The sequence below is a fragment of the Macaca fascicularis genome, chromosome 12, assembly GCF_037993035.2.
Source record: "Macaca fascicularis isolate 582-1 chromosome 12, T2T-MFA8v1.1".
Lineage (NCBI taxonomy): Eukaryota > Metazoa > Chordata > Mammalia > Primates > Cercopithecidae > Macaca > Macaca fascicularis.
The window spans coordinates 68,590,011-68,614,150 of record NC_088386.1 but is presented as its reverse complement, the minus strand read 5'-3'; the positions used below and the strand labels follow the sequence as shown (position 1 = coordinate 68,614,150).

The window sequence follows — 24,140 nt, the reverse complement described above, 5'->3', positions numbered from 1 at the left end:
GGACACATGACTGTACTTATCCTTAGAAGCAGGTACTACTGTCTCTAACTTATATGAGTGAGAAAACTGAGGATCAAGGGTATGAAAGTAGCTCAAGCCAACTACCTTACAGGTGACACAACTTGTGTCAAATTCAGGCCTGACTCCAAAGTCCTATCATTGTTTTCTACCATATCGTGACTTTTTGTTAATAACATTCTGCCTCCTCTTCCTAATTTGCCTTTTGTTTTCCCTATTTAAACTAACTCTTTTCTTATTACAGTAATTACTGGATTGCTTACCATCCACCTAAAGTTCAATTTGAGGCTTTAATTTCCTATTACAATTGAAGACACTGGGGTTAAGGTGTCAAATGTGTGGCTGCTTTGTTCTCACAGATTCTACTGTGCTGGGATTACTTAACAGCTATTAGGGTGTAATCGATGCTTCAGCTTTCCGTAGGAGGGTCTGACATAAGAGCATCCATGTATCCATCAAATCAAGCTAAGCTCTAGCATTCATAGTCCTCTTACCTTACCAGGTACAATTTTCTGGTCACAGCTGGAACTCTGCTTATTTGTGTCTACTGAGGCAAAGTTAATAGCTGCCAAAAGACTAGCCTAAATCTTCCTTGCAGTAAGACCAAAAGGGGCCTTAACTGTTCATATTACATTTAGATAGACAAGACACTCACCCTGTCAATCTGTCCTGGGTAGAATAAAATGGAAAACAAGTGATCTAAATTCATTTTTATTTTCAACGTCTCAGGATACAGACATAGAGCTATCTTATTCCAAGAAGCACTATATCCCTACAACACCTTTTTCCAGTTTAAGAAAAACAAACAAACAAACAAACAAAAAACATTGATTCATCTCTTCTGAATCTACCAATTTCTAAAATAAACTGTCCATTTTGCTTTCACTCCACACCAATAGCTTCACCTTACATCTGACTTCTTTTCATGAAACATCATTATAATTTCTTCAGTGTTTTCTCTGATGACTGGATTATTCACTCCACACCCCTCATACCTCCTATTTATAATTTTGTAGCCCTGTCGAAGTCAGTTTCACTGCTCATTCCTGATAGGCTCTGAGCCAATATATTGCCAATAACACTCACTCTTGTGCTAAGTTAAAATACACAGTGCAACTTGCCAAGTTTCCTTATTTGGCAAGAAGGCCCCTTAGTTCCCAAGATCTTTGACCATCCATTTTTAGATCCAAGTCCGCATGTTTAATATTTGGATATTTTTCTCTCTTTCCCTCTCTTTACTGTGTCCTTATATATTCCCTAAAAGAATAAGAAAAACAGATCAATCATTTATTTGCTTTTTTAGACAAGAAAGTCCTTGCAATTGCATCATGGTCATTTACTCTGGAATTATTATCACTAAATTTTTTTATTTAAACAACAATATTTTGCAGTTAAAAAACTCCCCCAAATAATCTCAAAAAGTTATAGGAATTAAATTGTGAAAGATTAAAATAAACATTGCAGGGGTCCAAAAGACTATTTTTATCTTAATTCTCTATTCCCAAACTAAATTCGTATTCATTTACAGTCTCCTAAATCTCTCACTATAGTAGCAGGAATTTAAAACAAAGACTCTGCAAATGACCATAAACATAATTAAAATGCAGCCATCACTTTTTTTTTTTTTTTTTTTGAAAATTGAAAAACAAGTGAAATTTCACTGTGGAGAGAGGCCTACTACAAGGAGGACATTAGCCTTGAATCACTTGTTTATTTTTGTCTTTAAACGTGTTTGGAGGTTTGGATCCACTAAATCCTAGCTGTTAATTTCAAGGAAGGTCAGGGAAACAAGAAGTCTCTCCTAAAACAGCTTTGGGGTTAAAGTAGGTACTGTTTTCAACAATCTTAATTCAAATATCCTCAAATTCACTCTGTAAGACGATTCTCACACACCATTATTAATGAGCTGCTTACTGTACTATACTTGGAATGGGCCCCTAAATTGTGTTGCTTTCATTATTACAGAAACTAACAAAAATAGTAATTAAGTTCCCCATAAACAGTGCTTATGCGCGATCTCAAAGCGCATCAGAAACATTAACATTTTCGGCGATCTAACAGAGATAATCTTTTTAAAAATTTTTTTTAGGCAATCGGATGTTATCTAGCCAGTCCTGAATTAAAGTTTTCTGAAAGCTGTCATGGGCAAGCGAGGCCAGGCGAGGCGGCGGCCTGGGTAAGTACTTCTCGGCCTGGTGCAGGTCTGGGAGCCCACAAAAAGACGGCTGCCTGAGGGTCGCCAAAGGGGACAACCCGGGCTCCGGTGGGAGGAAAGGGGGAAGCCCGAGAGGGCGGGCGCGCCACGCTGCCCAAGCCCGGCGAAGGAAGGGCGGGGAGCGGCGGCTCTGGGTGGCTCTGGATACATTTACGCATGTTTGTAAAACTAATCTTTAGTGTTCATTGTTCCTGCTGGTTATTCGCATGGCCTAATTACGTGAGGAAAACAGAATGAAAGAAAATGGATGGAAAGCAACACCGCTAGCGGCCGAGTTCTTAGAAAAGCAGAAGTTCGTCGTCCCTCCTCGCACGCACAGCGAGTGCTGGGAAGTGGCCTGCATCCTGCCCTGATTTGGGGGCCTCGCGGTTCCCCTCCCGACAGTGCCCCAACCACCCGCTGCTTGGCCGGCTCTCCTGTTTGCAGAGCCCCTGCCCGTGCCGCACGCCCAGGGCCGCGGAATCCCGAGCCGCTCCGGCCTGCGCCCCGCGCCTCCAGGCACCAACTTCTCCGTGGGACTGGCCCGAACTTTCCCGAACCGCACTTGGCGGCGCCGCGGCCGAGGTCCCGCGAGGACTCCTCCGGCGCGGCGAATGCTCGCTCCGGCCGCCGCCGCCGCCGCGCGGGTCCTGGGTCAGGGAGAGGAGCCCCAAGTAGCATCCAGAGGCCGCCTGGACTCCCGGGCCCCGGCGGAACCTCGGCCCCAAGACGCGAGGACGACTCGCGAGCGCGGCGGGCCTCGCCCCCTCCCTCCCCGCCCTCCGCGGGCTCCAGCCTGGACCCTACCTGGCTCCCAGGCCGGGCGCGAGCAGCAGCCGGGGGCGCGGAGGCCCCGCGCGCGACGAGGGCGGCGGGGGTTGGAACGACAGCGGCCCGCGCGGCTCCCACGCTTCCGCCGGAGTCAGGAGTTGAACATTCCGCCTCTCTGCCCGGCGCCAATGAGGAAGACAGTCACGGCAACAGCACCACCTACCTCCCGGCGCGGAACGGCCGGGCAGCCCTCCCCTCACACGCGCGGGCGAGCGGGGCGTGGGGAAGGCGCTTGGGCCTCCCTGGCCTGCGCCCGGGGGCACCATCCGCCCCGCGCCCCGGCACCCGCCGAGGCCCCCAGGCACACCTGCCCTGCTGTCGGGGGAGAGCTGTGGGGGTGTTCCCCCTGGCCACCATCTTTTTGACGAGTTAACACCACCTGCTACTCCTTCAACTCAGTCTTCAACAAACAGGCGCGGGGGACGCAAAGAAATAGAGGCTGTTTTGTGCCCTGCAAGAGTTAATTCTCTAGTTGGGAAAGGGACAAACGTAGAGATTTCTGGGAACACAGGTCTGAAGGCTGCCTCCCTAGAAAGATCAGTAGGTACCTCTGGAATTTTGAGGAGGGGCCGTGGTCCGCTGCTGTAGTTGGTAACTTTAACAGAGCAGAGTTCAGATGAGGAACCAGAGTCCATTACAGGCCTAAGCCAAAGGTAGAGGTGGGCGTTGGGAAGAAAAGAAATTTCTGATTGGGGAGGATGGTTTTGTGAAGGAAAAGTGCGAGGAGGTGGCAAGGCATAGGCAACATTATCCAGGAGTTTGGATTTGAATTTTATTATCCATGGACACCGGGGAGCAGTGAAAAATTAGAATCAAAGGGGTGAAATGGGTGTTTGTGTTTTTGTTTAAACTGTAATTTTGAGAGAGTAGTCCACAGTAGTTGTAGCTTGGGTTGCTAGGATGGGACCAGGATGAGTGGTAGATATTGTCACCACCCGGTTGTGGGATCATGAGGACCTGAGTTAGGGTGTAGGAAATGGAATTAAAAAAAAGAAATGGGCTGGGTGTGGTGCTTGTAATCCCAGCACTTTGGGAGATCAAGCTGAGGGGATCACTTGAGAACTGACTGGGTAACATAGTGAGACCTCATCTCTAAAAAAATCAAAAACTTAGCCCGGTGTGGTGCCACGCATCTATAGTCCCAGCTACTTGGGAGGCTGAGGTGGGAGAATCGCTTGAGCTGGGGAAGTCGAGTCTGAAGTGAAACACAATCGCATCACTGCACTCCAGCCTGGATGAGAGTGAGACTCTGTCTTTAAAAAAAAAAAAAAAAAAAAAAAAAACAAGAAGAAATGGAATTGAGAGAAATATTAAATATTTCAGCAAGAGGGCACAGAAATTGGTAACCCACAAGATTTAGAAGAGAAGCGGCAAGATTTAGAAGAGAAGAAGAGGAGAGGTGATGCCAAGATTTCAGACCTGGATGACTGGAAGAATGATGGTGTCATTGACAGGAATAGGAATACGTGAAAGGGAAGCTGGCTTCATGTTGAGTTTGAGGTCATAGAAGTAAAAACAGGTAGAGATGCAGCAACTGAAATATGAAACTGAAATTCAGAAAAGAGGTCAAGAGTGAAATAGAAAATTTGTAAGTCATTCGATAGGTTAAAGATACGAAAGCGGAGAGATGGGTGAATAGAGGTTAAAAAGCAATTTATTAGTCTGGTATTCAAATTAATTTGCCCTTTGATAAGGACTGGAGATTTTAGCATTAATAAATTGTATTTTGATAACTGAGAAATTAGAATTGATGAAAATTGCCATGCTAAAAAAATTTGTAATGCAGGTCTAATAAAATAATTCAAATAATTCCATCCTATCCATTCAAGGAAAAACTAAGACTCTTTAGCATAGACCCCAGGCGTAGGAAGACTCCAGTCATTTTACCTTACCTTCAGAAGCACTTGTTTGTGATGGAAAGGACACTAGACTGAGAGTCAGAGAACCTGACTTCTGATTTTAGAGCCACCGGTTATCAGCTAGAGTGCTTTGCAGGATAGGCCACAGTTTCCTCCTCTACAAAATAAGAGGGACTAATTAGAAGTTAGTTACAGGTCCCAGCTTTAAAACCATGAATGTATTGCTTTAAATTTGGAGCACATGGCTTAAAAGCATTAATATTTTTAGCCACATTGCCCTTGCTTCCCATCCCTTTTCCTTCATTCTGTTTTCCTCACATAATTAGGCCAAGAGAATCACCAGCAGGAACAAGAAACACTAAAGATTAGTCTCAGAAGTATGCTTAAATGATAATCTAGTAGACATTTACTTGTCTTCCCAAATAGGTTGCAAGCCCTTTGAGGTCACATCTTCTATTCTGTGGTATTGGCATATGTATTGTCCATAGCTGAAATAAATATATAATGATTGCATGATAAACTGATTGCCTCAAGTTTGGTTTTTCTTTTGTCAAGCTGCCTATTTCCTATTGATTATACTGATCTTTTAGGGCCCCAGACCTAATAAATATAGTCTAGTATGTGTTCTCAACACTGACTGCTTTTTTGAACTTCAAATCTTTTTTGAATTGGTTAATGCTTACCAGGCAGAGTTGAGGTTTACCTGTGTGAAAAGCAATAATAAAAGAGATCTAGTCAATCCTCTCTTATCAAACCTGTCTATTCGTTTACTTCAAATGTTTCCACACTAAAAATAGATGTACTCTTAGCAGTGGGGTGGCTTGGAAGTCCTTAGCACCCTCTTATATCCAAGAACATTCTCCAAAAGAAACATGCAATCTAAGTTGAAAAATACAAATATAGCTTAAGGAAAAACTTTCCTACCTCCCTATTCAATGAGACTGTTTCCTCTAAGCCCCTCTTCCAATAGATATTCTGAAACTGCCACCAGCTATCAGTGGATGAGAAAAGTGCAGACATAAATTCTATGAATGGCAGAAGGAATGGCAACTAAAAGGAAGAAAGCAGTCTTTATCCTCCCCTCTTATAGTGGTAAGAGTTATGGTGCAAGCTGGCACCCAGGGCATTTTCTCTAGCCGTGTTAGTTCTCCATCTTAAATTGTTTATAGTCTATGCCCAGATCATAGCTAAGAATTACCCAACTTTTATGCAAAGGCCAAGACTTTACCTCCTGTACAACTCTGAATCCCAGGGAAATAAGGTGTGTAATCGAACATCCTGTAAGTCATTTAACCATTACCTTAAACTTATAAATGAAGCCTAGATCATTGTTTGAGTTTAGTTTTTACATCTAACTTGAGGATCAAAGAGATTTACAAGAATATTCAGGATATCGAGTTTATTTAGGCACCCTGGGACATGAAAGGAGCAGTGTGGCAAGAAGATACATTGAAGACTTTTACAAGATGTATTCAACAAGCATTTACCGACTGCCAGGCACTGTGCTGAGCTTTATGATTATAGCAGTGAACAAGCATGGTCCCTTCTCTCACAGAGTTTTCAGAGTGCGATGGAAGAGCCAGCAAAGACATAAGCAATTACACTGTGGTATGCTCTTAAAGGGGCAAAGATTGGGGCTTCCAGCAGGGTACCTAGCAGAGTTTTGAGAGGTCAATGAAGGCTTCCAAGTCAAAGAAGCTCAAAGTTGATACAAGAAGAAATGACGAGGAGGAAAAGATATTCCAGGCAAAGGGAACAAGTGCAATGGCCTGAAAGCATTATCAAGTTCAAAGAATAAGTTCTTTATGTATCTGAGTAAAGACATCACCAGGAGGGAGTAATAGCCCTCATAGTAGTAGTAATAGTAATAGCAGAAGCAATAATAATAACAGATGGTTAATATTTACTGAATATTCATACACCATGCACTGAATTAAGAGTTTTACACAGACTCTCCCCATTTAGTCTTCACAATAACCCTAGCAGGTAGTTTAAGTCATCATTCCATGCTATGGAGCCAGAAAAAGTCTTGGAAAGGTTGGGCAACTTGCCTTCCCTCAGGGAGCAAAAGGTGGACTTCAGGCTTGTTTTTTCAGATCAAGCAGTTCTCAAACTTTTTGGTCTCAGGACTCCATTACACTCTTAAAAAGTCACTGAGGATACCAAATAGCTTTTAAGTGAGTCATATCTATCAATATTTATTCTATTAGAAATTAAAGCTGGGCGTGGTGGCTCACGGTTGTAATCCCAGCACTTTGGGAAGCTGAGGCAGGTGGATCACAAGGTCAGGAGTTCGAGACCAGCCTGGCCAACATGGTGAAACCCCGTCTCTACTAAAAATACAAAAATTAGCTGGGCCTGGTGGCACGCGCCTGTAATCCCAGCTACTCTGAAGGCTGAGGCAGGAGAATTGCTTGAAGCGGGACCTGGGAGGCAGAGGTTGCAGTGAGCCGAGATGGCGCCACTGCACTCCAGCCTGTCTACAGAGCGAGACTCTGTCTCAAAAAAAAAAAAAAAGTTAAAAATAATTCACTTAAAAATAATAAGCCAATAAGCCTACCTATGTTAACATAAATAACATTTTAGTGAAAAATGACCATTGCCCCAAATTTTAAAAAACTAAAAGAATGCCATTGTTTTACATTTTTGCAAATCTCTTTAATGTTTGGCTTAGTAGACAACAGTTGGATTCTCATATCTGCTTCTGAATTTATTCCAATATCATACTACGTGTATCCTCTGGGAAATTCCACTGTATACTCATGAGAGAGTGTCAATATTTTTATGAAGAGTTCTGACCTCGCAAATCCCCCAAAGGGTTCCCAGACATTTTGAGAACTGTTATTTTAGAGTCTGAAGGGAGTTGGTTGCCGTGTTCTCTGCTTCAAGATGCAGCATAAGAGGGCAGCTGCATCAAGCAGGGAAGACAGCACTTTGCTAAATGTTAGAAAATCTGAGATGTGGTGCCAGCCCAGTCCTTAAACGACTGTCTCTTCCTTGGGACCATACTGCCTGATAGTCATGTGGGATAATAAAGTCCTACATATCTGAGTCTTGAGTCCAGTCACTGCTCACTCTTTACGGTTGTTTGCCATGCTACTTTTCTTTAAAATACTAGATCTAAACTTTGACTGAATCATAACTTGAGTTTTTCACATCCATTCAGCACTGAGCCTTGCTTTCTTTTTTTTTTTTTTTTTTTTTTTTTTTTGAGACTGAGTTGCCCAGGCTGAAGTTCTGTGGCACGATCTTGGCTCACTGCAACCTCTGCCTCCCATGTTCAAATGATTATCCCGCCTCTGCCTCCTGAGTAGTTGGGATTACAGGTGTACGCCACCATGCTGGGCTAATTTTTGTATTTTTAGTAGATACAGGGCTTCACCATGTTGGTCAGTCTGGTCTCAAACTCCTGACCTCATGATCCGCCTGCCTCAGCCTCCTAAAGTGCTGGGATTACAGGTGTGCACCACCACGCCTGGCTGAGCCTTGCTGTTCTTTCTACTCAACCTTAACTCTACTTTATTGCAAGAAATTCATATACCTCTTCCCAAAGACATAACAACTGATATAATTTTCTGGCAGAATCCTGGAGTTATTTATTATTAAGTGGTATTATTAAGTGAAGGGCTGGTAATGACTTTGGATATGAACACTGGGATTCACTGAATCCCAGCATGGGTTCACTGAAATCAAGATGTTTCTAGTTTTTGCCACTGGTATCATAGGAGGTCAGTGTGGATCTGATTTCAGTGAAACATTTGACAGTGTTTCTCAGGATGGCTTTAGAAATCAGAGGGAAATTTTAACTGATGACAACACAATACACTGTTAGATTGAAAACTGAGCCACAAATGCTGATGAATGGATCAGTGCCCTGGTGGAGCAGGGTTTAAATGGTACGTTACTGGGCTCTCTTCTTTATCCTGCCCTGTTGAACATTTCAACAACTTAGATGAAGGCCTAGGAAGCATGCATATCTAATTAGGGACTAACATGAATTTAGAAGGAATAGCTAATAAATTAGGTAGAAGAATCCTATCAAAACTAAAAAACCTTTGCTTACAAACTTTATTGATGCCTTACTGCCTAATATGTCAGTCCAAGCTTTTTAGGATGCATTCAAAATCCTCCATTATCTAACCCAAAGTTATAACCCCAAATCCTCCTTTTTTTAACCCAAACATTATCTCGCATCACCATGGGCCTCATGACAAATAGAATCATTCATTTTCCAATTTCCATGCTTTCCTTTTAATTACTTTCTTCTAGCACCTCTGCTGTCTTCAAGGCCCAGCTAAAATGCTCCCTTTCTCGAAAGCCTTTTCCAATCATCTGTTAAGAAGTAATCTTGGGAGGCCAAGGCAGGAGGAGCACTTGAGCTCAGAAGCCTGGGCGGCATACTGAGACCTCGCCTCCACAAAATATTTAAAAATTAGCCAGGCATGGTGGCATGTACCTGTAGTACCAACTACTTGGGTGGCTGAGGTGGGAGGATCGCTGGAAACCAGGTGGTTGGGTCTACAATGAGCCATGATCAAGTCACTGCACTCCAGCCTGAGTGACAAAGCAAGACCCTGCCTCAAAAAAAGAAGGAGTAATCTTTCACCCCTTGGAATCTTAGAATACTTTTGTTTACCTTTTGGGTTTTGCCCCATATTATGATTATTTACAAGCTGTTGTTCCTTCTCTTCATGATCTTTAAAGGGAAGATCCACCTATATTATCATGTCTGTGCAAATCCACCTCAACTGACATAAACATTGCTTGCAATCACTCAGTGAATATTTATTTAATAAAGAAATGAATAAAAGAAAGTGAATTCCTAATTGAATTATGATTCAAGGAACTACATTTAACTATCTCAGGGAGTTCATTTGCAGAGAAGTATGGAAACTAATACTACATGAACAATGATTCTGTGTTAAGCATTTTATCAGAAGTTTTGCAAATACATTTCTTATTTAATTTATTTAGTCTATAAAAGAAGAACTGAAGAGTCAGAGATGCTAAGCAATTTGCTGAATATCACATAGCTAATATGTGGTAAAGTCAGGATATAGATAAGCCTTGATCTATCCGAGTCTATAGCCCACATTGTTTTTATTGTACTGTGTATCAATATACTTTTAGATGTTTTTGATAAAGAAATGGGCAATAAGAAGCACCTGGTCAGTCTCTATAATTCTTTCTCAAAGGGGGCAGCCATTGCTAAAAATTGGAAAAAAAGTGGCATATTTTATAATATGTACCACAAGACCTTTGCACAAATCAGAGGCAATTCCATGTATTTCCATATCTTAGTACATGCCATCAAATAGTGTTTTTCTGAAAGATTTTAAAGTTTTCGGTCTAATTTATTAAAACAATTTACTAACTAAATAGCGTAGCAGCAAAGGGCTGGTACTCATTTAGATAAGATGATACAAGAGTTTCAAGGTTTTAAAGGCATGATTTCTCACTAGTTTATTGTAATTAATCATTCAAGAATAGTCTCAGACCACTATAAAGAATATCTTCCTATACACAAATCCTCAAACACTACAGAAGTGTTCAAGAAGGAGAATACCCAGGTGGAAAAAGTTTGTGCATGGGCCCAGCTTCAATTTTTCCACCATTGCCCCCTCCCAACATCTTCCCCTACACGTTGGAACCTGCCTACATCAGTTCTCATGCTCCTTGTCACACCTGGCAACCAAGAATACCCTGCTTCCATCCCAAGTGCTGGGTGGCAGCCTGTGTTCAAAAAAAATTACTGAAATCTAAAGAAAAGCATACATAATATAACTACATAAAAATAAAGTGTTAGAAACCTAGTCAAGTTTCTGATATTGAGGCTTCTGCTTTAAAAGATCCAATAAGCAGGGATGAACTTTCATCCCCAGGTGGCTATATCTTAGGTGAGCTGGTAAACATTACCGATACACTGTTACTTTCTTACAGTCCTCAGAGCTTCCCCTAGACATATCTTGCTGTTTTCCTGGATAAACCAAATTCTCAGACCCAAACTTCCAGACATTCTAAGAAACCCAACAGTATAACCCCATATGTCATTCAGCTGTACCACCAATTTCTTTAATTTAGGCATGTGCAATAGAGCAGGAGAACTCTTCTATCTGTTGATTTCTGGAAAAGCAAGAATTATATTTTATAAGGTAGCTATTAGATCCATTTAACAATCACTCATAAATAATCAAGTGACATAACTGTCTTTTATATAAAATTTTCAGATATCTGTAGATTTCTCATGGTCTTTTTCATTATATACCTGATTAGATGATACTAATACGTAATCATCTGTCTCCCATAGTAATCCCTTTCTTTTCTATATGCATTTTTAACTGATGTGCCTGATCTGTGTTTTCTTCATTTCTCTTGCTACCAAAAGTCTACAACTAAGCAACATACTTCCTCTGGACTGCCTGGAGGAAGAGTGGGAAGTAAGAGAATGACTACTACTTCCCAGGATCTGGGTTAGGACCTCCCAGATGTGGATTTAACAACTTGTTATAATCACAAAATCCTGGTCAAATTTCAAAGTCACTTTTCTGGCCACATTTCTTTTGTATTATTCTTTCTCATGTTGAAATTTTTCTAACTGATATTTTTATAAGTTCGACCTTTCTTTTTTCTTTTCTTTTCTTTTTTGTCACTGTTGGTTCTTCCTTAACTTTTCAAGGTCCATTTGTATTAAGCCCCCATCTGCATTGTTGTTTGTAACACCTTCCAATTTAGCAGCATCTGCAAATTTCATTAACATGCTATTTACTCCTTCTTCCAGATCATTAATAAATGCTATTTTTTATGTATTAAATTTTGCGGTCGAATAGATTTAATTTGCTGTTATAATTTTCAATGCATGTTTTCTAAAGACACAATGCAGTTAAGAATGGCCTTAACATAGGCTTAAATCCATACCCAGTTTATGGTTATTTTACTATTATGCAATCCATTTGTGTTCTCTAATCAGCACTGTTGTGAGCTCCATTGAAGCCATAATCTATTGATTTTTTCTTCCCTCTCTTTCAATACAGTCATCATCTTGGCTTCAAATGCACAGCAATAGCAGAGTTAGAACTATTGTTGTAGTGCTCTAATCCACAGCTATTTATAAAAGGAAATTAAGACTTTTTTCCTCAGTGGATATTCTTCCGCTGATTTAAGAAATGCTGTACATTAAAAAATTTATTTTATAACCATAACTTTTTATGCATAGTATCAATGTTCTAAAAAGAAATAGATTCTAGATCTTTTTTATAAATAAGTAAAGGTAATATATACAATTGATATAAATATGTTTTATATACTTATATAAAATACATTTGATATTTATATATTTACATATATAAAATAGGGAAGTGTGTGCATGCATTTTATACATATATATATAAAAAAAATTATTTTTTGAGTCAGGGACTTGCTCTGTTGCTTAGGCTGGAGTGCAGTGGCACAGGCACAAACACCATTCACTGTAGCCTTGACCTCCTGGGTTCAAGTGATTCTCCTGCTGCAGCCATCTGAATAGCTAGGACCACAGGCATGCACCACCACACCTGGCTAATTCTTAAATTATTTGTAGGGATGGGGTCTTGCCATGTTGCCGAGGCTGGTCTTGAACTCCTGGGTTCAAGCAATGCTCCTGCCTCAGCCTCCCAAAGTGATGGGATTATAGGCATGAGCCACTGCACCTGGATTGGGTCTACATATTTAAATATATCTGCTCACCGACTCCTTGACTTCTACAGACTCTGGGGTGACATTGCTTTTACAATAGAATTAGACATGTCACCTTCAAATCAGAGAATGAGGTTTCCTGAGCCTTTTTTTTTTTGCCTGGGTCACACACCTTCCTCCTTATCAAAACTTGTGTAGTGCCAGTTTACGTTCTCAGTAGGATAGCTTTCCCACAAGCCACTTGTTGCAATTCTTTCATTCACGTATTACAGTTCTAAATAATTATGTGAGATTAGTCTTCAGGTTTCTATGTAATATTTCCAGGAAATATTTTCTTTTCTTTCAATCTTTGTTCCTTTTAGTCTACAGTGTTCTCTGGATATGGCCCCATGGTAATCTTTTCTTTTTCACCTTGAGAAATGAATCTAACCTCTCAAACTCAGCTTCCCCTGCTGTGAATTGTCCCTCACAGCTTTCCTATCCATCTCACAGTGTTGTTGACAAGTTCAGATGAGACAATTTATGTAAAAGTATTTCATAAGGTTTTTTTGTTTGTTTGTTTGTTTTGTTTTTTGTTTTTTGTTTTTTTTTGAGACGGAGTCTCGCTCTGTCGCCCAGGCTGGAGTGCAGTGGCACGATCTGAGCTCACTGCAAGCTCCGCTTCCCAGGTTCACACCATTCTCCTGCCTCAGTCTCCCGAGTAGCTGGGACTACAGGCGCCCGCCACCTCGCCCAGCTAATTTTTTTTTTGTATTTTTAGTAGAGACGGGGTTTCACCGTGTTAGCCAGGATGGTCTCGATCTCCTGACCTTGTGATCCGCCCGCCTCGGCCTCCCAAAGTGCTGGGATTACAGGCGTGAGCCACCGCGCCTGGCCCATAAGTTTTAAAAGCATATAAATGGCATTATTTTTGTTGAAACATAGTAAAGGCAAACATATATATTGTTTTCACTGAGAAATAAAAGCTGGATTTCCAGATGATTTTCCGTGTTGAACTTTTGGTAAATGTCTCTTTTTTTTTGCTGTCAATGCAATTGAGTTCTGAATCAAGGAATTGAGTAACAAAATGTCTGTAGTTTAGAATGTTCCTAACTATATAGCATACAATATTACATCTAAGATTGTTAAATAATTCCACAGTAGAACTTTAAGAAAAGATGAGACATAATAAAACTAAATAAAATTTGTATTCCTATGGAAAACTCTTTTTCACTTTTTTTTGTTGTTATTGTTGTTGTTTGTTTGTTTGTTTGAGACAGGGTCTGAGTCTCAGACTGCACTCATGCAGGCTGGAGTGCAGTGGCACCATCTCAGCTCACTGCAACCTCAGCCTCCTGGGTTCAAGTGATTCTTGTTCCTTAGCCTCTTGAGTAGCTGGGATTACAGGCACGCATCACTACACTCGGCTAATTTTTGTATTTTTAGCAGAGACAGGGTTTTGCCATGTTGGCCATGTAGGTCTCAAACTCCTGGCCTCAAGTGATCCACCTGCCTCAGTCTTCCAAAGTGCTGGGATTACAGGCCACCGTACCCAGTCTCTTTTTCACTTTTTAAAATTGTTTTTGAAGTCTTAAAGAGTGGAACTTTTGTTGAAAACATTAATTGGGTTATTTATTAGTTTAATTTTCCATCCGCGGTAATTCATCTTATATACATTTTGGAGGTTCCGTGAGAGTTGATTCTCGAGAAAGACACTTGACTAGAATCTATTCTCACTAATTCATCCTCCTGACACATAACAGTCTTTTCATTACCAATCATGTTTTATGATAATTCTCCCCACTTTCAACTTCTTTAGAAATGGCCTTAGTCTATGATAATGATAAAGTTGTTGCTGTTGTTGTTTTCCTAGTGGAGAGAGAAAATTGAACACAGGTAGGTACATGGTAGGAAGTAGTAGGTAGGTAGGTAGTATTTGGTTATGGCAGCCCAAGCTGACTATCACAGGAGTACTTTAATGGAAAAAAAGTTCTGTCAGAAAGAAGTGGAAAGCAGGGCTATTTATTTATCTGTATGTTCATGTAACTGTAAACCCTTCACACACACACACGCATACAAGCACATTTTTGCCTCAACTATTTAAGTATTTTAATCAAAATTCTTTTTACTAGCAGATGGCAGGGAAAAAATAAAAGTATTGAAATAACTGGATAATTGCCTAAGTTTTCACTTTGTTAATATAGAGCAAACCTTCCCACCCCACTGTGGTAAACATTTCAAAATAATTATAAGTCAGATATACAAAATTATACTGAATTATTTCAGTTGAGTAATCAAAATTCAGCCTCGCTTAGCCAGCCTCCATCTGTCTTGACAACCAGTTTATCTGGATTATTTTACCATGCAAATTAGTTACATAAACCCCTCTACGAAGTTTCAGTGTGTCAGATGACACAGCTTAATAGCGATGAGCAACATCTCCAGTCACTGGAGGAAGTTGTCTTAGACATATCTTTAGATGATTCAGATCCTGATGGACCTGGACAGTACAAGTTTCAGGGTCGACATCTTGTTATAGAACAAAGTTCATAGGTATTCTTAAAGCCCTGGGCCCTTCAGCTCCTCACTCACCTTATCTGTAAATGTGTATATAGATGGAGACCAAATTCGAGCTGTCACCCTTCCCCAGATTCATAGACAAATCAGGGTGGACCTTGAGTAGTCTTAGTACAAGAGAACTTGATAGCTTGATGAATCCCTTGGGATAAATGCTAATTAGGACTTTGAAGTGTCTAAAACTCAAAGATTAGGACTCTGAAGATGGTGTAGCATAGGAACACCATCTTTGTTTTTTTATTTGTATGGTACTCGTTTTCTCAGACATCTCTGGTGATTGTTTGTTATTGTTTACATGTAAGAATGAAGAATTATGTTGGTTATTTTAGTTAGCTGGCATGGATTATCTCCACTATGGTAAAGTAGATTTTTTAGCCATAGGGTGCTTTCCTGAATAGGAAAACTCAATGAGAATCTTTAGTACATGATGGGACAAGTTGACCAGCAGGCTTACTGTAGGGTAATATATTCATAATTGGCTCAGCCTGTGTGGTTGAGTCAGTGCCAGCATGCCTTGCACTTTTTCTGTCTTATTTCATGAAGTTATAACCCATATGGCTAATGAAAAATGTGAGAGATGATATTGGAGGTGATTTTTTAAAGTGGCAGGAAAAGTATGTTGCTCAGTATTTAAATGAAAATTTTTGCCTCCAGCTTTGTTCTTTTGGCTTAAGATTGACTTGGCAATGCAGGCTCTTTTTTGGTTCCATATTAACTTTAAAGTAGATTTTTCCAATTCTGTGAAGAAAGTCATTGGTAGCTTGATGGGGATGGCATTGAATCTGTAAATTACCTTGGGCAGTATGGCCATTTTCATGATATTGATTCTTCCTATCCATGAGCATGGAATGTTCTTCCATTTGTTTGTATCCTTTTATTTCGTTGAGCAGTGGCTTATAGTTCTCCTTGAAAAGGTCCTTCACATCCCTTTTAAGTTGGATTCCTGGGTATTTTATTCTCTTTGAAGTAATTGTGAATGGGAGTTCACTCATGATTTGGCTCTCTGTCTGTCTGTTATTGGTGTATAAGAATGCTTGTGATTTTTGCACATCGATTTTTGTATCCTGAGACATTGCTGAAGTTGCTTATCACCTTAAGGAGATTTTGGGCTGAGACAATGGGGTTTTCTAGATATACAATCATGTCATCTGCAAACAGGGACAATTTGACTTCCTCTTTTCCTAATTGAATACCCTTTATTTCTTTCTCCTGCCTGATTACCCTGGCCAGAACTTTCAACACTATGTTGAATAGGAGTGGTGAGAGAGGGCATCCCTGTCTTGTGCCAGTTTTCAAAGGGAATGCTTCCAGTTTTTGCCCATTTGGTGTGATATTGGCTGTGGGTTTGTCATAAATAGCTCTTATTATTTTGAGATACATCCCATCGATACCGAATTTATTGAGAGTTTTTAGCATGAAGCGCTGTTGAATTTTGTCAAAGGCCTTTTCTGCATCTATTGAGATAATCATGTGGTTTTTGTCATTGGTTCTGTTTATATGCTGGATTACGTTTATTGATTTGCAAACATTGAGCCAGCCTTGCATCCCAGGGATGAAGCCCACTTGATCATGGTGGATAAGCTTTTTGATATGTTGCTGGATTCGGTTTGCTAGTATTTTATTGAGGATTTTTGCATCGATGTTCATCAGGATATCCCTGGTCTAAAATTCTCTTTTTTTGTTGTGTCTCTGCCAGCCTTTGGTATCAGGATGATGCCGGCCTCATAAAATAAGTTAGGGAAGATTCCCTCTTTTTCTATTGATTCGAATAGCTTCAGAAGGAATGGTACCAACTCCTCCTCGTACCTCTGGTAGAATTCGGCCGTGAATCCGTCTGGTCCTGGACTTTTTTTGGTTGGTAGGCTATTAATTATTGCCTGAATTTCAGAACCTGTTATTAGTCTATCCAGAGATTCAGCTTCTTCCTGGATTAGTCTTGGGAGGGTGTCTGTGTTGAGGAATTTATCCACTTCTTCTAGATTTTCTAGTTTATTTGCATAGAGGTATTTATAGTATTCTCTCATGGTAGTTTGTATTTCTGTGGGATCAGTGGTGACATCCCGTTTATCATTTTTTATTGTGTCTATTTGATTCTTCTCTCTTTTCTTCTTTATTAGTCTTGTAGTGGTCTATCAATTTTGTTGATCTTTTCACCAAAACAGAGATATAGACCAATGGAACAGAATAGAGCCCTCAGAAATAATACCACACATCTACAACTATCTGATCTTTGACAAACCTGACAAAAACAAGAAATGGGGAAAGGATTCCCTATTTAACAAATGGTGCTGGGAAAACTGGCTAGCCATATGCAGAAAGCTGAAACTGGCTCCCTTCCTTACTCCTTATACAAAAATTAATTCAAGATGGATTAAAGACTTAAATGTTAGACCTAAAACCATGAAAACCCTAGAAGAAAACCTAGGCAGTATCATTCAGGACATAGGCATGGGCAATGACTTCATGTCTAAAACACCAGAAGCAATGGTAACAAAAGCCAAAATTGACAAATGGGATCTAATTAAACTAAAGAGCTTCTGCACAGCAAAAGAAACTACCATCAGAGTGAACAGGCAACCTACAGAATGGGAGAAAATTTTTGCAATCTACTCATCTGACAAAGGGCTAATATCCAGAATCTACAAAGAACTCAAACAAATTTACAAGAAAAAAACAACCCCAACAACAAGTGGGAGAAGGATATGAACAGACACTTCTCAAAAGTAGACATTCATACAGCCAACAGACACATGAAAAAATGCTCATCATCACTGACCATCAGATAAATGCAAATCAAAACCACAATGAGATACCATCTCACACCAGTTAGAATGGCAATCGTTAAAAAGTCAAGAAACAACAGGTGTTGGAGAGGATGTGGAGAAATAGAAACACTTTTACACTGTTGGTGGGACTGTAAACGAGTTCAACCATTGTGGAAGACAGTGTGGCGATTCCTCAGGGATCTAGAACTAGAAATACCATTTGACCCAGCCATCCCATTACTGGGTATATATCCAAAGGATTATAAATCATGCTGCTGTAAAGACACATGCACATGTATGTTTATTGTGGCACTATTCATAATAGCAAAGACTTGGAACCAACCCAAATGTCCAACAATGATAGACTGGATTAAGAAAGTGTGGCACATATGCACCATGGAATACTATGCAGCCATAAAAAAGGATGAGTTCATGTGCTTTGTAGGGACATGGATGAAGCTGGAAACTATCATTCTCAGCAAACTATCACAAGGACAGAAAACCAAACACCACATGTTCTCACTCATAGATGGAATTGAACAATGAGAACACTTGGACACAGGAAGGGGAACATCACACACCGGGGCCTGTTGTGGTGTGAGGGGAGGGGGAAGGGATAGCATTAGGAGATATACCTAATGTAAATGATCAGTTAATGGGTGCAGCACACCAACATGGCACATGTATACATATGTAACAAACCTGCACGTTGTGCACATGTACCCTAGAACTTAAAGCACACACACACAAAAAAGTTGCCAATGCTTGCGAGGTCTTAAAGAAATGATCAGTTATCAAGAAGGTAAAAATCAGGCCAAGCATGGTGTCTCATGCCTGTAACCCTAGCATTTTGGGAAGCCGAGATAGGTGGATCACTTGAGGTCAGGAGTTCGAAACCAGCCTGGGAAACGTGGTGAAACCCCATTCCTACTAAAAAATATATATAAATTATATATATTAAAATTATATAATTTATACATATAATTTACATATATACACATATAATTTACATATAATATATAATTTATATATTTAATTTATATATAAATTATATATTAAGTATATATAATTAAGTATATTTATGTATACTTAATATATAAAAACTATATATAACTAATATATAAAAATTATATATAATTTATATATACTTAATATATAATTTACATATATTAAATATATATGATTTACATATATCAAACATGTAATTTACATATATCAAACATATGTAATTTACATATGTTAATTATATAATTTACATATATTATATATTTTATGTATTATATATTAAATATATAATTTATATATTATATATAATTTATATATATTAAATATATATAATTTATATATATATATAAATTAGCTGGGCCTAGTGGCACGCACCTGTAATCCCAGCTACTAGGGAGGCTGAGGCAGGAGAATCGCTGGAACCTGGGAGGCGGAGACTGTGGTGAGCCGAGATCATGTCATTGCACTCCAGACTGGGCAATAAGAGCAAAACTCCGTCTCAAAAAATAAAAAATAAAATGAAATTTAAAAATTATATATAGATATATGTGTGTGTGTGTGTGTGTGTATCCTTAGAGGTTGTATGTATGTATGTGTGTGTGTGTGTGTGTGTGTGTGTGTGTGTATATATTTTTTTTACGTAGCTGGGGAAAAAACTATCCCCTAAGGTTATTACAACTTAGAGGATTTGAAGAGAAAGGAAGAGTCATTTTAACGTGTATGCTGTGAATTTGTCTCCAGGTGGAATGGCGATGACTTATTAGGCTCCTATTTCCATGAATGGATCCTCTGCTGAAAGTGTGCTTGGATACAGCAGAGCTAGAGGAGGCTTGGAAGTTTTGGTTTTCCTTTCTTTTTCTCTTCTACCAGGCTCTGAAATGAATTAGGTTGGTGCAATGGCAAAACCCACAATTACTTTTGCACCAACCTAAACAGGAAACATATTTACTGCTCCTGATGTGAATTATGACATTCATCCTGAGGAGGCAGAAGGAGCTTTCACCAGTTTGGTTTTATTTTTATATATATTTATTTTTATTTTGTTTGTTTTTCTGAGGCAGGGTGTCACTCTGTCACCCAGGCTGGAGTGCAGTGGTAAGGTCATAGCTTGCTGTAACTTCAAACTCCTGGGCTCAAGCAATCTTCCCACCTCAACCTCCCAAGTAGCTAGGACTGTAGGTGCTTGCCATCAGGCGCAGCTAATTTTTAAATTTTTTGTAGAGATAGGGTCTCCCTATGTTGCCCAGGCTGGTCTCAAAGTCCTGGTCTTAAGCAATCCTTCCTCCTCATCCTCCCAAAGTGCTGGGATTACAGTCACCAGCCACTGTGCCAGGCCCAGTTATGGTTTTAAATAAGATTATTTAATCTATTTTTTATCATAACAGTTTTTGTGGTTCCTATTTTTTTCTTTGATAGCACCATTCTAAAGATAAGGGACCTTGGTAATAGGAGAGTCTTCTGTTTGCTCAGTGCAAACAATACCTTCATCCTCAGCCCAATTAGAGATTTTCAAGTTTGGAGTCAGAAGCTATGAGAAGATTAAAGTGGTCTGCATAAAAAAGAAAACATGACCTAGGGTCCCCAAGAATGATCTGCAAACTAGAGAGGGTGGAGAGAATTGGGAATAGAAAAAGGAGACCATATGACTGGCAGCAGAGGAGAAAGAGTTCCAGACATACATCCAATGAGGACTTGTTAAAATGAAATACTCTTGGGTTCTATAATGAAACCCCCTTGCCTATGTTTTCTTCAAAATATTCAGTAAATACACAGAGTTCAAGAATGCTTTGATTTCAGTGGAGTCAATTTCTAATGAAATAAAGTACAGAGAATAATATGAAAACATATATGGGCCAGTCGTGTATTTTAAGAGATAAACCATTTCAAATACAACTGAAGCTCCTTCTTGTATGTGAGTGAATTCCTTATGGTGAATACAAATAACTGTTATTTCCTGAGTAAAGTCTTTCCATAACTGATACATGGCTTATATATGATTTGTGGGATATTTATGAAGGGATTCATATACATACATAAATACTTTTATTTTAAAGATAAAACTTTAGAAACAAATACTCCAAATCACTTTCCTAAAACCTCACTTACTATATTTTGAAAAATTAATCTCATGCTTTGGTTCTTGAACTCCTATCTGTTATTTTTATTTTGCAGCATCAAAAGCCTGAATAATCAGTTCTCTTGGGGACGAGAAGCTAGGCAGACAGTGAGCCTCATAGTTAACAACATATGCCTTGGAATCAGATGTGCTTTGTTTGAGATCCCAACCTCTTTCATAATCCAAGTATGTGACCTCGGGCAAGACATTTCATTTCTCTTAGTGTTTCTTCATCAGTAAATAGTGAAACTTTTCATTTCTTAGGTATTTAGAATAAAATGCTTTGTGTATGTAACTGGCACATAGTGGGTGCTCAATAAATGGCAAAAGAACTGGCAGACAAAAAGCATTGATTACTGAACCAGTAAATAGCCCAGAAAATTCTCTTCCAAAGTCAACATTCAGAAAACTTTGTACTTAAAACTCTGTGTTCCTTAGTGACCTTGCTTTTCTTCTAATTTAAGAAACAAGTGCAGGACTTCCTCTCTTTTTCCCCTAGCAACCATCTCATCGTGCTCAAAAGATTTCCATGCCCCGTGCTACAGACTTTATTCAGTTGCTGCAAAGATGTTTTTTTCTAATGCATAAATGAACTCTACACAATAAGCCTATAATACAACTGAGTATCACAGTTATTCCCATAATCCCCTCCACCCATGACTGTTTCAATATTGACTTAATGTTATTCATTTGCTTGTGTTGTTATTGAAAACGAATTCTTAATTAAAATGGCCCAGCATCACCTGGCTCACATAGAGTGCCACAAACAATAATCCCTAATTTAATGTACACTTTGGCTTATACCTACAATTTAATTTCTGAAGCCAGAAATATAAATGGATTTTTATAATGGCTTCTGAGTACTAGGTGGGGGAAGATTAGGACTGCTAATGAAGAGCTACTTTCTTAGGAGGCATCTCGTAACAAGGCATAATTGTTTCTAGGCAAGATAGACTGAGCATGTAAATGCAAACCCAGGTTAGGCTAAAATCTAATTTCTGGCGTGATCTATGTCTGTATGAGTTGTGTTAGATTTTGGCTTAGTTTCTGGTCTACTCTTTCATATGTGAATATTTTATCTGTTGTTAAGGAGCATGAGTCTTTTATTCTATTTTCACTTCTCCTTTCTTTTATTCAGTAATTTGAAATGTTTTCTATTCTGCTGCAAATAACTTTTCAGTTGCGCCTATACAAAAATATGGTATCTTGGTACAATTATTGCAGCAAAAACTTTGCAAAACTGGTGTAACCCAAGTTTGAAATACAAAGGACAGACATCTGATAGAACTCCTAAACTGCCCCTCTAGCCCAAGTCAATTTCAATGACTTAAAGCCACCACATAACTTTCTCTCCTTTTCCATCCTTTCATATTTGGTTTGGCTGAAGACTCTGAGGCATCCTTGAATGTTCTAAAGCACCTCTTTCTGTGGCCTCTCATTATAGCAGAGAGGCAGGAAAGGCACTAATATTTCTTGAGCACCAAGCACTCAGTATGCCAGACACTTTCTACGCCTTCACTCATTTAGGACTCCCCCCAGCTTTTGTGAGGCAGACGTTGTCATTCCCATTGGCAGATGTAGATAATGAAGCTCAAAGAGGTAAAACAGCAAAGTTCACAGCTGGGGGCTATCACATTACAACAGTGTAGGCCATGACGCACACAACACGAAGCCTGGTTGAGGAGGAGCTCTCTGTGAGGCAATGCCAGTGGAGACAAGGGTTGACTCTTGCCTAATACACACAAAGTTGCTGTCTATACTGGAGGTGGCCCTGATTGAGTCAAACCCAGGTCTGCCTGATCTTCAAGCTGGCTATCTTTCTGCTAGTCCTGCTGCTTCCCCAAGAGCCAATAGAGTCACCCTGGAGAAGCGCTTTCAACAGCTGGCTGCACCACGCCTGAAAAACTCTCCTCAAACAAGAGCAGTGGACCTTCCAGCCACTCCCATTATGTGCTACCCTCACTCTAGTAGATGGTTTGTGAAAATGGCAACAGTTTTCCCCTCCATATATTCACAACTTTGATGATATGACTTGGTAGTGCCAGATATCAAGATACAGAATTCTTTCTCTACTCTTTGAGATCCTCTTGACCACTTTGGTCAGCAAAGTGCTGCAGAAGTCGTAGTGTCCTCTTGGAGCACCAGTTCTGAACCTGGGCCTCCAGAGCTCTTGTTTATCCTCTTGCTTCCTGGGAACCCTTCCCAGCCAACAAGTGATGAAACCCAGGATAGCTGGTTGGAGAGTGAGAGACTATATGGAACAGAGACAAGCCATTCCTTCTGAGGCCATCCTAGACCAGCTGACCACAGATACATGCCTGAGTCCAGCCCTGATCTGCTAAGTCTGGCTCAGACGGTGGAACTGTCCAGTTGACCCATCAACTCATGGTTCATGGTTGTTGATTTAAAGCTTGTGGTTTTAAGTCACTACAATTTAGAGTGGTTTATTATACAGTGTGATGGTTAATTTTGTCAAGGTGGAGGGTGTTTTTCGATGAGATTAACATTTAAATTGGTGAGCTGTGGGTAAAGCAGACTGCTCTCCATAACGTAGATTGGTCTCGTCTAATCCATTAAAGGCACCTGAATAGAACAAAATGACTGGCCTCCTTCAGCAAGAGGAAATGCTCCAGAAGACTCTGCCTTTGGACTTCATCTGCACCACCAGCCTTCCTGGGTCTGCACTTGCCGGCCTTCAGACTGGAACTGCACCATCGGCTTTGCTGGGTCTCCAGGCTGTCAGTCCACACAGTGCATTTTGGACTTGCCAGTCTGCATAATCACGTAAGCCAATCCCCTATAATAAATCTCCCTTAAAGCTCATTGTTGGTTCTATTTATCTGGATAACCCTAATACACACAGCAACTGATAAACTCACTGATAACCCTGAACAACCTCTTTATTCTTCTGAAGTTTCCACACCTTGGCTAGTGCAGAACGTGTTCCCCAAGAGCTTCTGTGTCTCCTTACCTCAAGCCCTTCTCCCTGCTGGGGAGACTGAATCATCAATCTGTCCCTCTGTCCTAAAATATCAGGACTCCTGCCTGAAATCATCGATTCTCCTCCATTCCTGCCAGGTCCTTGATGTTATCACCAGGAGACTTTTGCCACCTGTCTCTGGCTA

At 40.0% G+C, this 24,140-nt stretch overlaps 1 protein-coding gene and 1 long non-coding RNA gene across 5 annotated transcripts in view; one reads left to right on the top strand and one right to left on the bottom strand.

Moving 5' to 3' along the window:
* MAP3K20 (mitogen-activated protein kinase kinase kinase 20) overlaps nt 1-3,342 on the bottom strand; it is a 193,658-nt gene extending 190,316 nt beyond the window's left edge. For 3 of the 4 annotated variants that reach the window (XM_005573500.5, XM_074009468.1, XM_005573503.4), the window contains exon 1: nt 3,020-3,186. The gene's annotated coding sequence lies outside the window, so the exon portion shown is untranslated. Of the gene's footprint in view, nt 1-3,019; nt 3,187-3,206 lie in introns of those variants that run through there. The other variant, XM_065525653.2, reaches the window with a different exon arrangement.
* LOC123567913 (uncharacterized) lies at nt 1,781-23,833 on the top strand. Its single transcript, XR_006691071.2, has 3 exons — nt 1,781-1,841; nt 2,108-2,194; nt 23,595-23,833. It is a non-coding gene; the product is annotated as an uncharacterized lncRNA (long non-coding RNA).
* Nucleotides 23,834-24,140: the final 307 nt, after the last annotated feature.